Raw genomic sequence first — 11,523 nt, 5'->3', positions numbered from 1 at the left:
AGTTACAGCTTATCTGAGATTTATCTTTCCCACACAAAAGTTTGATTTAACTGCTTCCTCTATCACATTCCAACCATTTTACTTTTTACCTGCTCCCCTTTGTCAAATAAGGAATAGAATTTAGTGCTGAAATGGCACCAACTTAGCTCCTTCTTGGGCATCCTTCCACTGCCCATAGAACTGGCCTAAACTGGTCTCCTCCACTGCTGTCCAACCCGGGAGTGGGAGACTGAGGCAGCAGGCTGCCAGGTTACATCATTTTTCTTATGTGAAAATTAACCTAATCTTTGGGTTTTTTTGCATTTTATGGCTGACAAAAGGTTTAAACTGGGAAATTACCAGGCAAACTGATTCTTAATTCCTTAGCCTAGTAGATAGGTTTAATCTGCTACACCTAGTCTTGCCTTTAAAGCTCTTGCAAAGAGGAGGCCCTTTTCCAATTGTTTCTATAATCAGATTTCTATGACTTTTTCATCCTGCTTAGTTTAATTTGGGCTTTAAGAATATTTATTTACATATATAACTGCATATTCAATTAACAATTTGAATAGAGCTCTTTTAAGAATTTTCATTTGTTAATTTGATATTATTATCTTGATGTATGAAGACATACACTGAGCAAATGGGCAGACACAAAGAGTTAGACACAGAAACAAAACTCATTGATATTATTTATAATTTGCATTATTTTATATACTGTTTAGCTTAATTTGGGGTCCTGAAATATATATTACTTATAACTGCATATTTAACCTCATCAATTTGAGCAAATAGGTAGACATGAATAGTCTGACACAACAGCATAACTTTAGTTACTTTAAACTTCTAATTCTTACAAAACAAGTGTGACTGCAAAACATTTCAAAGACTCTTGAAACTCTTAATTTGCACTATGACTGTGCAGTTTTATACTATGACTATGCAGTTTTACACAAGAATTTTCTTTCTTAATGGATTGTAACCAAAATGTTCTCAATGCTTTAGCACTATTTTTTTGTTTCAGAACTTTATATTTTACTTTGAATTTAGCAGAATTTTGGATAAGCAACAAGATTAATTTTATATATATTTACTGAGGCTATTTGAAGCCTCAGGGAGACAGACTGCTTTCTCTCATGAATTGCCACTCTTAGGAACACTGACCGTCAAGGCAGGAGACTTCTCCCCCTCCACCCCCCTTTTTGATTTTGGAGATAATAAAACTCCAGTGGTCATTTAACCTTATTCTATCAGGCAGCAATTTATTTAGTTTACACTTGAATTCATCAGAGAAAGGGTTACTAATAACAGGAGGGGAGACAGTGATGTCCCAGCTCTTCTCTGGCCTATAGGGGCAGAAGTTATTATGAAATAACCATAGGCAAAGGCAAGGGGTGAGGTTAGCCTTGAAGTAACCATAAACTAAGGAAAGGTAAAGTTTAGAGTTTACACTTAATAATTTCAAGCTAAATTCACCCAGCTATAATTTCAGTTATTACCTTTCCACTGTTTTATAACATAAATGCATTTATAAATGATTTTAACTCTTACAGTTTTTATTAATTTTTTAAAAAAACCTATTAATTTTATAACACCTTTAAATACCTTTCATTCGACTTATAACATATTAAATGAACTTAACCATTACTTTAATTTTTCCTTTAAAGTAAAAGAATAAATCTCTTGCAGTTAGTTTGAAATAAAACGCTACTTTTCAGGATTTGATTTCTAGAACATAAATGTTCTCTTAAAAGAGGTAAGACTCTTCTTCAAACACTGAGGAAATGATGAGTTTAAAGCACAAGAAGTTATTGATAAAAGATTTTCTTTGTATATTGATCTTACTCAAGTTTAATCATAAAAATTTTCCTTCCACAAACCTTCTACACTTTCAGTATTCATTCAGGTTCTATCCCACACTCTACTCTTTCCAATAATCAATCATTTTATCTTAGGACAAAATCATCTTCTGTTTCCTTAACAATAAAAACACACTCCATATATCCCACATACTAAGTTACCAGGCAAACTTCTTAAAACATATAATTGCCATTAATACTAAACAAGCTTGTTAAAATAATGAACTTTTCTTCACTTTAAATACTTAATAGCATGTAATACCAGAAACAGTTTTTTTGGAAGCAAGTTGGCAGGGGAGATTGGCTGCTGAATAAGTTTGTTATAAAATTGCCTTTTATTATTATTATTATCAATTCAGTTTTGTTAAATAATGACTTTCCGCAATTAGCCATTTAAATACCTTAATTTAAACAATGCTTTGTAAAACTTTTATAATTATTTATACCCTTAAGACAAATTTTACCTTCACAGAACACATTCTCTTACTTAAAGTTACTACAATACTTTCTAAGAACCTGGGCAGAATGCAAACGTATTTTGGCTTTGACACCCTAAGGAGGGAACTTTACTGCATTTATTCTGATTCTGCTTTTCACCCCCTTCACTTCCCCCCCACCTTCCAGGCAGTCGGGTGCACAACAAACAGGAATGTGGCTTATGAACAGAAGGGTGGACTCACTGGAAATGGGCAAGCTGCTCCCCCCTTTCCAGCTTTCAGCCAAAATGGGCAGACAGAACCTACTCAAATTTGGCAACTCTCCCAGGAACCCAGCCACCCTGACTGGGACATTCCCAACAAACTTGGGTGCTTGGCATGGACACAGATGGCCTCCAAGCCCCGGCAAAGGGCCAGACCAGACACAAGACAGCAGAGCATGCACAAACATCTAGACTCCGCAAACATCCAGACACCTCAGCTTTTGCCCCAGAATCATTTCACCCCCTTGCCAATGGCAAGGGAGGGCTCCAGCTCAGCTGTAATTCTACTTTACATAAGGACACAACTCCAACACTAGCACTGAGCTGACACAGACAGAAACACAAAGGTCACTAATCTGACTCACAAGTTTATATATTTATTTTCACCATGGCTGCCCCCACAGCCATCACAAACCTCAGAACACTTAACATTTGGTATAAAGCGAGTTCATTCACAATTTAGCACCATAACAAAAGATTTCAGCTAGACTTTTCCCACTCTTTAAAATTTACACCCAGACCAAGCTCCACCAGAAAAGCCAATCCATTTTCCTGTAACCAAGTTTTGTTTTCCTTAATCTAGACCAATTTCCAGGACATTAGGACTTGAACCTATAGAGAGTCCTTCCTATTAAAATCGAGACTCCACTCCTTTAGTGGATATAAGACCAGTACCAGATTCTAACATGCAGTTTAACAAACCCAAAACACCAGGGCTTTTCCCCGGTTTTTCTCCTTTTCCCAAGCCTAGAGAGAACGGCTTCCCCCCAACCTTCTGGGGCTACTAGGGTTCTCTTGGGAGGTGATCAGCCTCCCCTTCCTAGCAATTAAAGCTAGGGCCTTCCAGACTCTGCTCACCTGGGGAGTCTTACCTTCTTCCATGTTTGGAGTTCTTTTTTGTTCCCAGAATCTTTCTCTTCAGACCTTCCATTGCCCTCGATTTTTGTTGGGAAGATTCTGGTCGAGCCCACATCTTTTCTGGATTAAATTTAATCCAGGGGCACCCAGATTTGGGGTTCACCCGAGTCCTCCCAGCTTCCTCGGGGATTTGGAAGGGGCAGCAAAATGCTACCGTCTCTGGCCTTTGTTTGTTGTCCCACCAGAGTTGCCAAAAATGATGTAGAATTTGAGAGAAGTTCAATTATTTGAGTATAGAGAGGCCAGGACTCAGGAATGATTTTGAGAAGGAAAAATGGTTTATTGATGGCCGGCCGGACTCGGGAGCTTTCTGTTTGAATCCCAAGCCCTGAACAAGATTTTCAAATGTCTTTTATACCGAGGAAAGGCTAAATGGTCGCTTTGTTTCAGTTCAATAGGCTTCAATTAGCATACATATCTTCCACATCTTAGGTAAGCTTTTAGCATGGACTCCAGACATTCTAGATAAGCCTTTAGCATATTTGGTTTTTGCATTTCCCCTAAATACTTAAAGTTTATAGCCCTTGCATTGTTAAACTGTTTCCTGGAACTGGAGCAGTTGCCATTGTCCCTAAGGGCAGGACTGCAGCCTCTTACCCTCCCACACCCACAAGTCAAACAGCTTGGGTTATCTCTGAAGAGACAAAGAGCCTTCCACCCATAGCCCACATCACCATGAGGTAGGTAGATGGAACTAACTTCCTTGTAGTTGCAGACACACTGTTCCTTGGGACGGTGTTGTCTATCATCATCTTGTTAGTTGTCCTGGGTGAGTCCAATGAACTGGAGAGTAGGAGTTACGATTCTGTTGAAATTCAGGGTTCCACCAGCATATGAACAGACCAAATATTTAAGTCTCTGGAACATATATTTAACAAGTATACTACTAATTATAGATTCAAATAAAAGGGGGAGAAGAGCATTTTGTAGAGAAACTGTTCATGAGCCAAGGTCTGTTACAGTGAGGAATATAAATTCCAAAGTAAGGCCCACTGACAGCATTCCAACTTCCTGAGTTGTCTGCTCTGCTTATAGTTTCTGGAAGTCTATAGAGCCCTCTGTATCCCAGCTATTTGAGACAATGATAGCTTTGTCAGTCAATGAGATCCTATTGAGACTTCAAGTCTCTTAGCCATAAAAACATGTTTATTTACCATTGTCCCCTTTTGGTTAAGGTCTTTTTCCAGATGCATTGGTAGTTGGCATTTGGTCATAATCCTTCAGTTCAAGGGACACTCATCCCTGGGAGTCATGTCTCACACAAATGGGAAGGTATTTCATCTATAGGATGAGTTTGGCTTACAGACAGGCCACATTTGAGTAACAAGGAGGATTTCAGGAGGTAATCCTTAGGCAATATGTAATTCTAGGTGAGATTTAATTTCACAAGAAAAGGTTCAGAATTAAAAATTTCATTATCAAAGGTCTGGAGTAATGGTCTTTCTTCACTAGGCCCTGTCATTGCACTCAGAATATTCTTGTTGCCCTATTAGAGAATGTAGCAGAACACCCCAGGATGGTAACTCAGTATTGTTTTGGTTACTGTGTGGACTCCACCCACCAAGCCAATGGGACATTAACATTTTAACATATGCATTTGCCTTAGAGGCATGCTTCAGGTGAACCCTTTCCCAAGCATTCCCAGTCACTGACACCCTCCATAAGTGATCTAACCCTGTCACTGTTGTGATCCTTCAGTGATTGAAAACTTCCCCAAAAATGAAACCAACAAAATAACCTAAATTTTAATAAGAAAATGAAGTAATAATTTTTTAAAAAGCCAATAAAATAAAAAATAAATATTTGAAATAATTAAAAAGTTAGACATTGTGTCTTTCAGATCTGTAAGATCTGTTGTCCTGGATGTACAGTGACATTTTCTTCCATATATTCACCCAGGGTCTTGTATTTGTTTTTGTTTTTGCTTTCCTCTTCAAAGAAACTTTAATATAAGGAATAGTTACATAGAGATTAGAGGGTTTCACATATTCACATTAACATTTTACATGTGAATTGTTCATTTATGATATTTGATGTACAAATATTGAAGCATTGTTCCTAATCATGATCAATTATTGTTTGCATTTTGTATCAAACACTTTTTTGGGTTTTGACAAAACTTGAAGGTGTCTGTATCCATTATTGCAAGATCATGCTGAACAAATCTAATGCCCTAAAAATGCCCTAAGTTCCATCCATTCTATTTTTATTTCTGCTCCCCTCAGAAATTACAGTAACAGTTATGTTTCAATTTTTGAAGAATATGACTCATAATTACTTGCAATAATGTTGAGGGTTAGATGCAATGGTCTTTTTACTTTTATGGAGTACTGCCTATGATTTTGAGGGACTCTTTTCCCTTTACTTGAGAACATAGCAAGGATCCCCATGATAGGAGTTTGATTTTTTTGGGTTTATTTTCTGGGTCTTCACCCACTGATAAACACACTATAAGATGAACACTTATATATTCCATAGAAGCCTGTCTCAGTTGCACCTGTCCTACATACCCCCCAATATCCAACATCCTACACAAGTAACCTTCCCTTGCCATATTTGTCAAAAGAACATTCCCAACATTGTAGTTTTAACCACAGACCTACAACTCCCCAGAGTTCACCTGCTTCTCCCCTCACCCTACCTCCAGTTCCATGAATAGTCCAGTCCAACACCCCACCCTAGGCCACCTCAGAGACCTGCATCACCCAACCCAATAGCAGCACTGGTTCCCTGTGCTGCCCATCCACTGCACAAATACACCCTTCCTTTTTATCATAGATTTTGCCCAAATGGGCATGATCTCATCAATTTGTAGTCCCTTTCTGTCTCTTCTTTTTTTTAATTATTTATTTTTAAAAATTACATTAAAAAAATATAAAGTCCCATTCAACCCCACTGCCCCCTTCCCACTCCCCCCACAGCAACACTCTCTCCCTTCATCATGACACATCCATTGCATCTGGTAAGTACATCTCTGAGCATCACTGTACCCCTAGTCAATGGTCCACATCATAGCCCACACTCAATGGTCCACATCATAGCCCACACTCTTCCTGTCTCTTCTAAATCTATCTTCCAGACTCTCACACTGTGAGTCTGCTCAATTTGCTTGATTCATATCAATAAACTCATGTAATATTTGTCCTTCAGTGCCTGACATGCTTCACTCAACATAAGGTTTTCAATGTTCATTTATGTTATCCCATGTGTTAATACTGCAATACTTCTTACAGCTGAGTAATGTTTGAATGTATGTATGAAATGTAGTAGCAGAGATGCCAGGTGTACGTGGTATTGAATGCCAGGACATGAGAACTCTGAGAAGGAAGTTGATTTATTTGGACTGCTGGATTCAGCAGACTCCTGTCCTAATAAAAACCAAACCCCAAATAGAATTTTTGAGCCCCTTTTATACAGAGGAAATAAAAGTGGGGAGACAAATGGTGCTTGTTGCAAAAAGACATTTTTTAGTTTCTTCAAGTGTTTTATCTGAGTATTGGATAGGTTATTTCCTCCAGATAAGCTTGAATTATGCATATCCTCCACATGCCAAGTCAGCTTTGAGCACAAACCCTACACATTCTAGCTTACATACTCCCTGAATATCCAAAGCCTATAGAGTTTATATTTCTCAATTGGCTTTCTAGGCATATTTGGATATAAAATAAGTTTGTATCTGTTCACAGGCTATATTATCCCTCCCTCCCCCCTTGATGCCTGCTTAAGTTGATTAAGTTTGGCATCACTATTGTCAGAGTCTCTCTGGACTTACTGGTATGTATATAAAGCCATGAGATTGGCAGCTGTCTGCTTTTTTACTATACCATTTATTAGGGAGCACATTCTCTTTATGATGAAGGGGAGGAGGCAAGGAAATATGGTGCATCTTCCTATGAGGAAGGCAATTATTCCCAGTAGAAGCTTGAAATTGTTCACTATTGACTGCCAGCTTCCAAAGGAATTACTTAAATTCAAACCATTCCAGGTATGTACAGGAACATGAACAATTTTTACCATTTTGCTTGTAATTTCATCAATAACCTTTCCAGTGCTGTCTAACTGAAGGCAGCAGTTAGAGAGTGAATTTTCCAAAACTCCCACTTCAGCTGCAAGGAGATAACGTAGGGTAAGGGTTTTGATGGATAGCATTCCTGAATTTAGTTTGCTGTTGGGCTAGTAAGTTTAGTGCATGGGCAGTTTCATTAGTTATTATCTCTACCACAGCTTGTAGGCAGATAATTCAGTTTAGCATATAGATAGGAGTTCCATAACCCCACATGCCATCCTTTGCCCAAGTTGCTGGTCCATAGTACTGGATTCTACACTAAGGTGGCCATTCCTCACCTCCCCAGGTAGTGACAGCCCTTTTATCTCTTATGTTTTGATATACTGGCTGGCTTAGCTCTTTCCCTTCTGTTAAGGTAATGAGGAAGAAGGAGGGTTTTATTGTACCAAGCATACAAGTACCACACCAGTTTTGGGGAAGTACTTGGAATGCAACTTTCCCAAAAATCCGGTACAGACCATTTGGAGCAGTAAAAGGGCCCTTTGCAGTGGAGTTCCACACTATGATTAATTTGGGGAAAATACAATTTATGAGAATGAGGTCAGATTCGTTCCATGTTCCCCAAGGCTCTGTTGTATTGGTGGTATAGTTTTGGGATTTTCCTCCTGTACATGTTAGGTTTCCAACAGGTATAGAGGAGCTTAGACAGGCCCTTAAAGCACAATATTTTCCTATGACAGAAGTTTGCAAGGGCCTCATACTATCTAGGGGGACAGCTGGGAGGCCAGTTTCATTATATGGTTGGCTGTGATTGTATTCTCTAGTTTCCCAGCACCATTGGTCTCCCATATTAGTACCTCCACATACGTAGCACAAGGAAACATTTAAGGCTGTCCCTACCACTTCAGCCAGGCTTATAAAGAGGTTTCTTGCTGCTTGTGGGATGGAAAAGGGCTTTTCCATTTCTTCATAGAAGGAGTGGAACACAGAGTGGGCTTTACTTAAGAGTGGGTTCCCGATACCCAACCCAGATGTAGGCTCCTGGGTCTATTTCTCTTCCATCAATGTGGAGGCCCATTTGGACTTCCTGAGTCTGCTAGGATTCAGGGTTAAGGATGGTGAAGTTTAAGAGGTTACATTGACCACGTGGATAGTTAGCTGGGGCCTTTTCTTTGGTGAGGACGGTTGTTTTTCTTGTTGTGTCTGTGTTCCAGGTGGCCCAGGTGACACAGGACCAGTAGGGGCAGTAGTATGCACCTATGTATTGCACCAGAAGCACCCCCCCCCCCTTGGGCTGCACTTTCCATTTCTGGAACACACATATACTTATTGTTATGAGTATAGGTCTGCTCCCAGCTGAGCCCTCCACAATCAGCATTTCATGGTATCCTGGAGCCTATATCTCGACATGCATCAAATAGGAGGGACACTCATTGGTTCTGGCTAGTGACTGGGGTAAAGGAAAGTATCTCCTCATTTTTATCAAGCACTGTTATTTCCCATTTATGGGAGACTGTTGGGGGTCTAGGGTCATAGCAGGTTATTCAGCCAGATGCATTCCAGACACTATAGTAGATTCCCAGAAACTGGCAGGTGGTTATCTGACCCTTGCAGGTATAATGTCTATGATATATTAATGTGGTATTGAAATGAGCCCCTGTTTGCACCTTTTGAATATATGGCTCACACTCTGTGATATCGACCTGGGACCAGGGGAGGGTCAGGTCTAGGAGTAGGGAAAGTAGCCAAAGGGGCATTGTAACTGGAATTAAATTGGAATTAAACTATTCTTCAGCTGTGCATACACCAGTCAGCTTCTGGGGTGTGAGTAGAGTGGGGCTTGGTGTTCTGTTTCATTGCAAGATGAATTTGGTTGAACTGTGGGTGCCTGGAATACAGGTACAGGAGTCTGGGGCAGCTAGTTTGAACCAGCTATGGTGTATCCATGGGGTGATTTCAGCTACTTTAACTGCAGTGAGGGTGGATAAAATGACAAGATTGGGTCCTCTCCATCGAGGGGTAAGAGGATCTTATTTCCAGTTCTTGACCTAGACTCCATCTCCTGGCTCGTACGGGCATATGGAGATGCTTAAGCTAATGGGGGCCCTTTCTTGGACACAATGATGCAGGTTTTGTAGGTTTTTTCCTAAGCTGATCATTTGCTGAGCTATTGATAAATTTCCTCTTTCTCTGAGATCCCCTTCTATATTTCTGATTGGGGGGGTGGTCCTAAAGAGGCTTTCATAAAGGGCTAGGCTTAGTTTTCAGCTTGGGCTGGCTTGAACTTGGAGAACAGCACTTGGAAGTACTTGCATTCATGTTAGCCCAGTTTCTTGGCAAATCCTGGCAATATAAATTTTTATTGTAGAGTTCATTTGCTCTACTCTTCCTGAGCTTTGAGGATGGTAAGCAGTGTACAGTCTCAATTGGATGCACAGTGCCTTTGCAAACTTTTGAGAGATTTCAGAGATGAAGGAGGGTCCATTGTCAGAGCCAATCATGAGGGGTAGCCTATATAGAGGAATGATTTCCCTGAGGAGAACTTTGGCTACTTCTTCAGCTTTCTCTGTTCAAGTAGGAAAGGCTTCCACCCAGCCAGAAAGGTGCAAACAAGGACAAGGAGATATCTATAGCTTCTGGATTGTGGCATTTCAGTGAAATCAATGACTAGATCTTCAAGAGGTTTAGTGCTGATTCTCTGGACTCCAGGGCTCCCGTGGGCCCCTGGCAAGGTTCATTTTTTGCACATGTCACACACCACTGGCATACAGCATGGGTGATAGCCACTGGTCTTGGGATGTAGGAGAATCTTTCTAACACTTCTTTAAGATGGTTTTTTTTCACAAGTGTGTGTTCTCAGGGTAGTGTTGAACTATAGTTGCAGGTTAATATTTGTGGCACAACTATTCTGTGATCAGGAAATTTCCACTGTCCAATTTCTCCTTGTGTCCTGCCCTCAGGGAGTATCCACTCTCTTTTGAGGGGTATACTGTGGCTCTCAGAGATTCAGAGGCTGCGGGATAAGAGCAGGCAGTGTATACTGGATGTTCTGATGTTGTAGAATTTGAGAGAGGTTCAATTATTTGTGTATAGAAAGGCCAGGACTCAAGAATGATTTTGAGAAGGAGACAAGGTTTATTGATGGCCGGATGGACTTGGGAGCTTCCTGTTGCAAACCAGAGCCCTGAACAAGACTTTCGAGTTTCTTTTTAAGGTTAAATGGTCCTTTTATTTCAGTTCTCAATAGGCTTGAATTAGCATATATATCTTCCACATCTTAGGTAAGCTTTTAGCATGGACTTCAGACATTCTAGATAAGCTTTCAGCATATTTTGTTTTCATTTTCCCTGAATGCTTAAAGTTTATAGACCTTGCATTGTTAAACTGTTTCCTGGGACTGGAGTCATTGCCATGATCACCAAGGACAGGACTGCAGCCTCTTACCGTCTCACACCCACAAGTCACAGACAGCTTAGGTTATCTCTGAAGAGACGAAGAGCCTCCCACCCATAGCCCACATCATAATAGTTAAGAGGTTGAGAAATGAGACCAGCAACCAGGTGTTCAGATAGGAACCCTTCTTATGCCACTCTTTTGCTTCAGCATCTGCCCTCACATTTCCCTGGGCAATGGGGCTGTGGTTTGCCTGGTGTCCCTTATAGTGCATTACAGCCACTTTGACAGGCTTCCAAACTGCTTCTAGTAGCTCCAGAATCTGTATGCCATATTTAATGCTCTTTCCTTCCTAGTCAATGAGTCCTTTTTGTTTGTATATGCCTCCATGCACATGTAGGGTAACGAAGGTGTATTTGGAGTCTGTGTAGATATTAACTTTGGCTCCAGCCACAAGTTGCAGGGCTTGGGTTAGGGCAATGAGTTTGGCTTTCTGTGTTGGTGTGTTATCTGGGAGGCACTGAGCCTCTATTGTGGTCTCAGATGTTACTAGATCATATCCCAATCATTGATTTCTGCCCTGCATGAAGCTACTCTCATACACGAAGAACTCCATGTCAGGATTTAAAAGTGGTTGGTCTTGGAGGTCTGGCAGGCTGAAATATACT

The sequence above is a fragment of the Dasypus novemcinctus genome, chromosome 30, assembly GCF_030445035.2.
Source record: "Dasypus novemcinctus isolate mDasNov1 chromosome 30, mDasNov1.1.hap2, whole genome shotgun sequence".
NCBI lineage: Eukaryota > Metazoa > Chordata > Mammalia > Cingulata > Dasypodidae > Dasypus > Dasypus novemcinctus.
The sequence above is the reverse complement of the archived record's forward strand: the minus strand, read 5'-3'. Positions refer to the sequence as shown.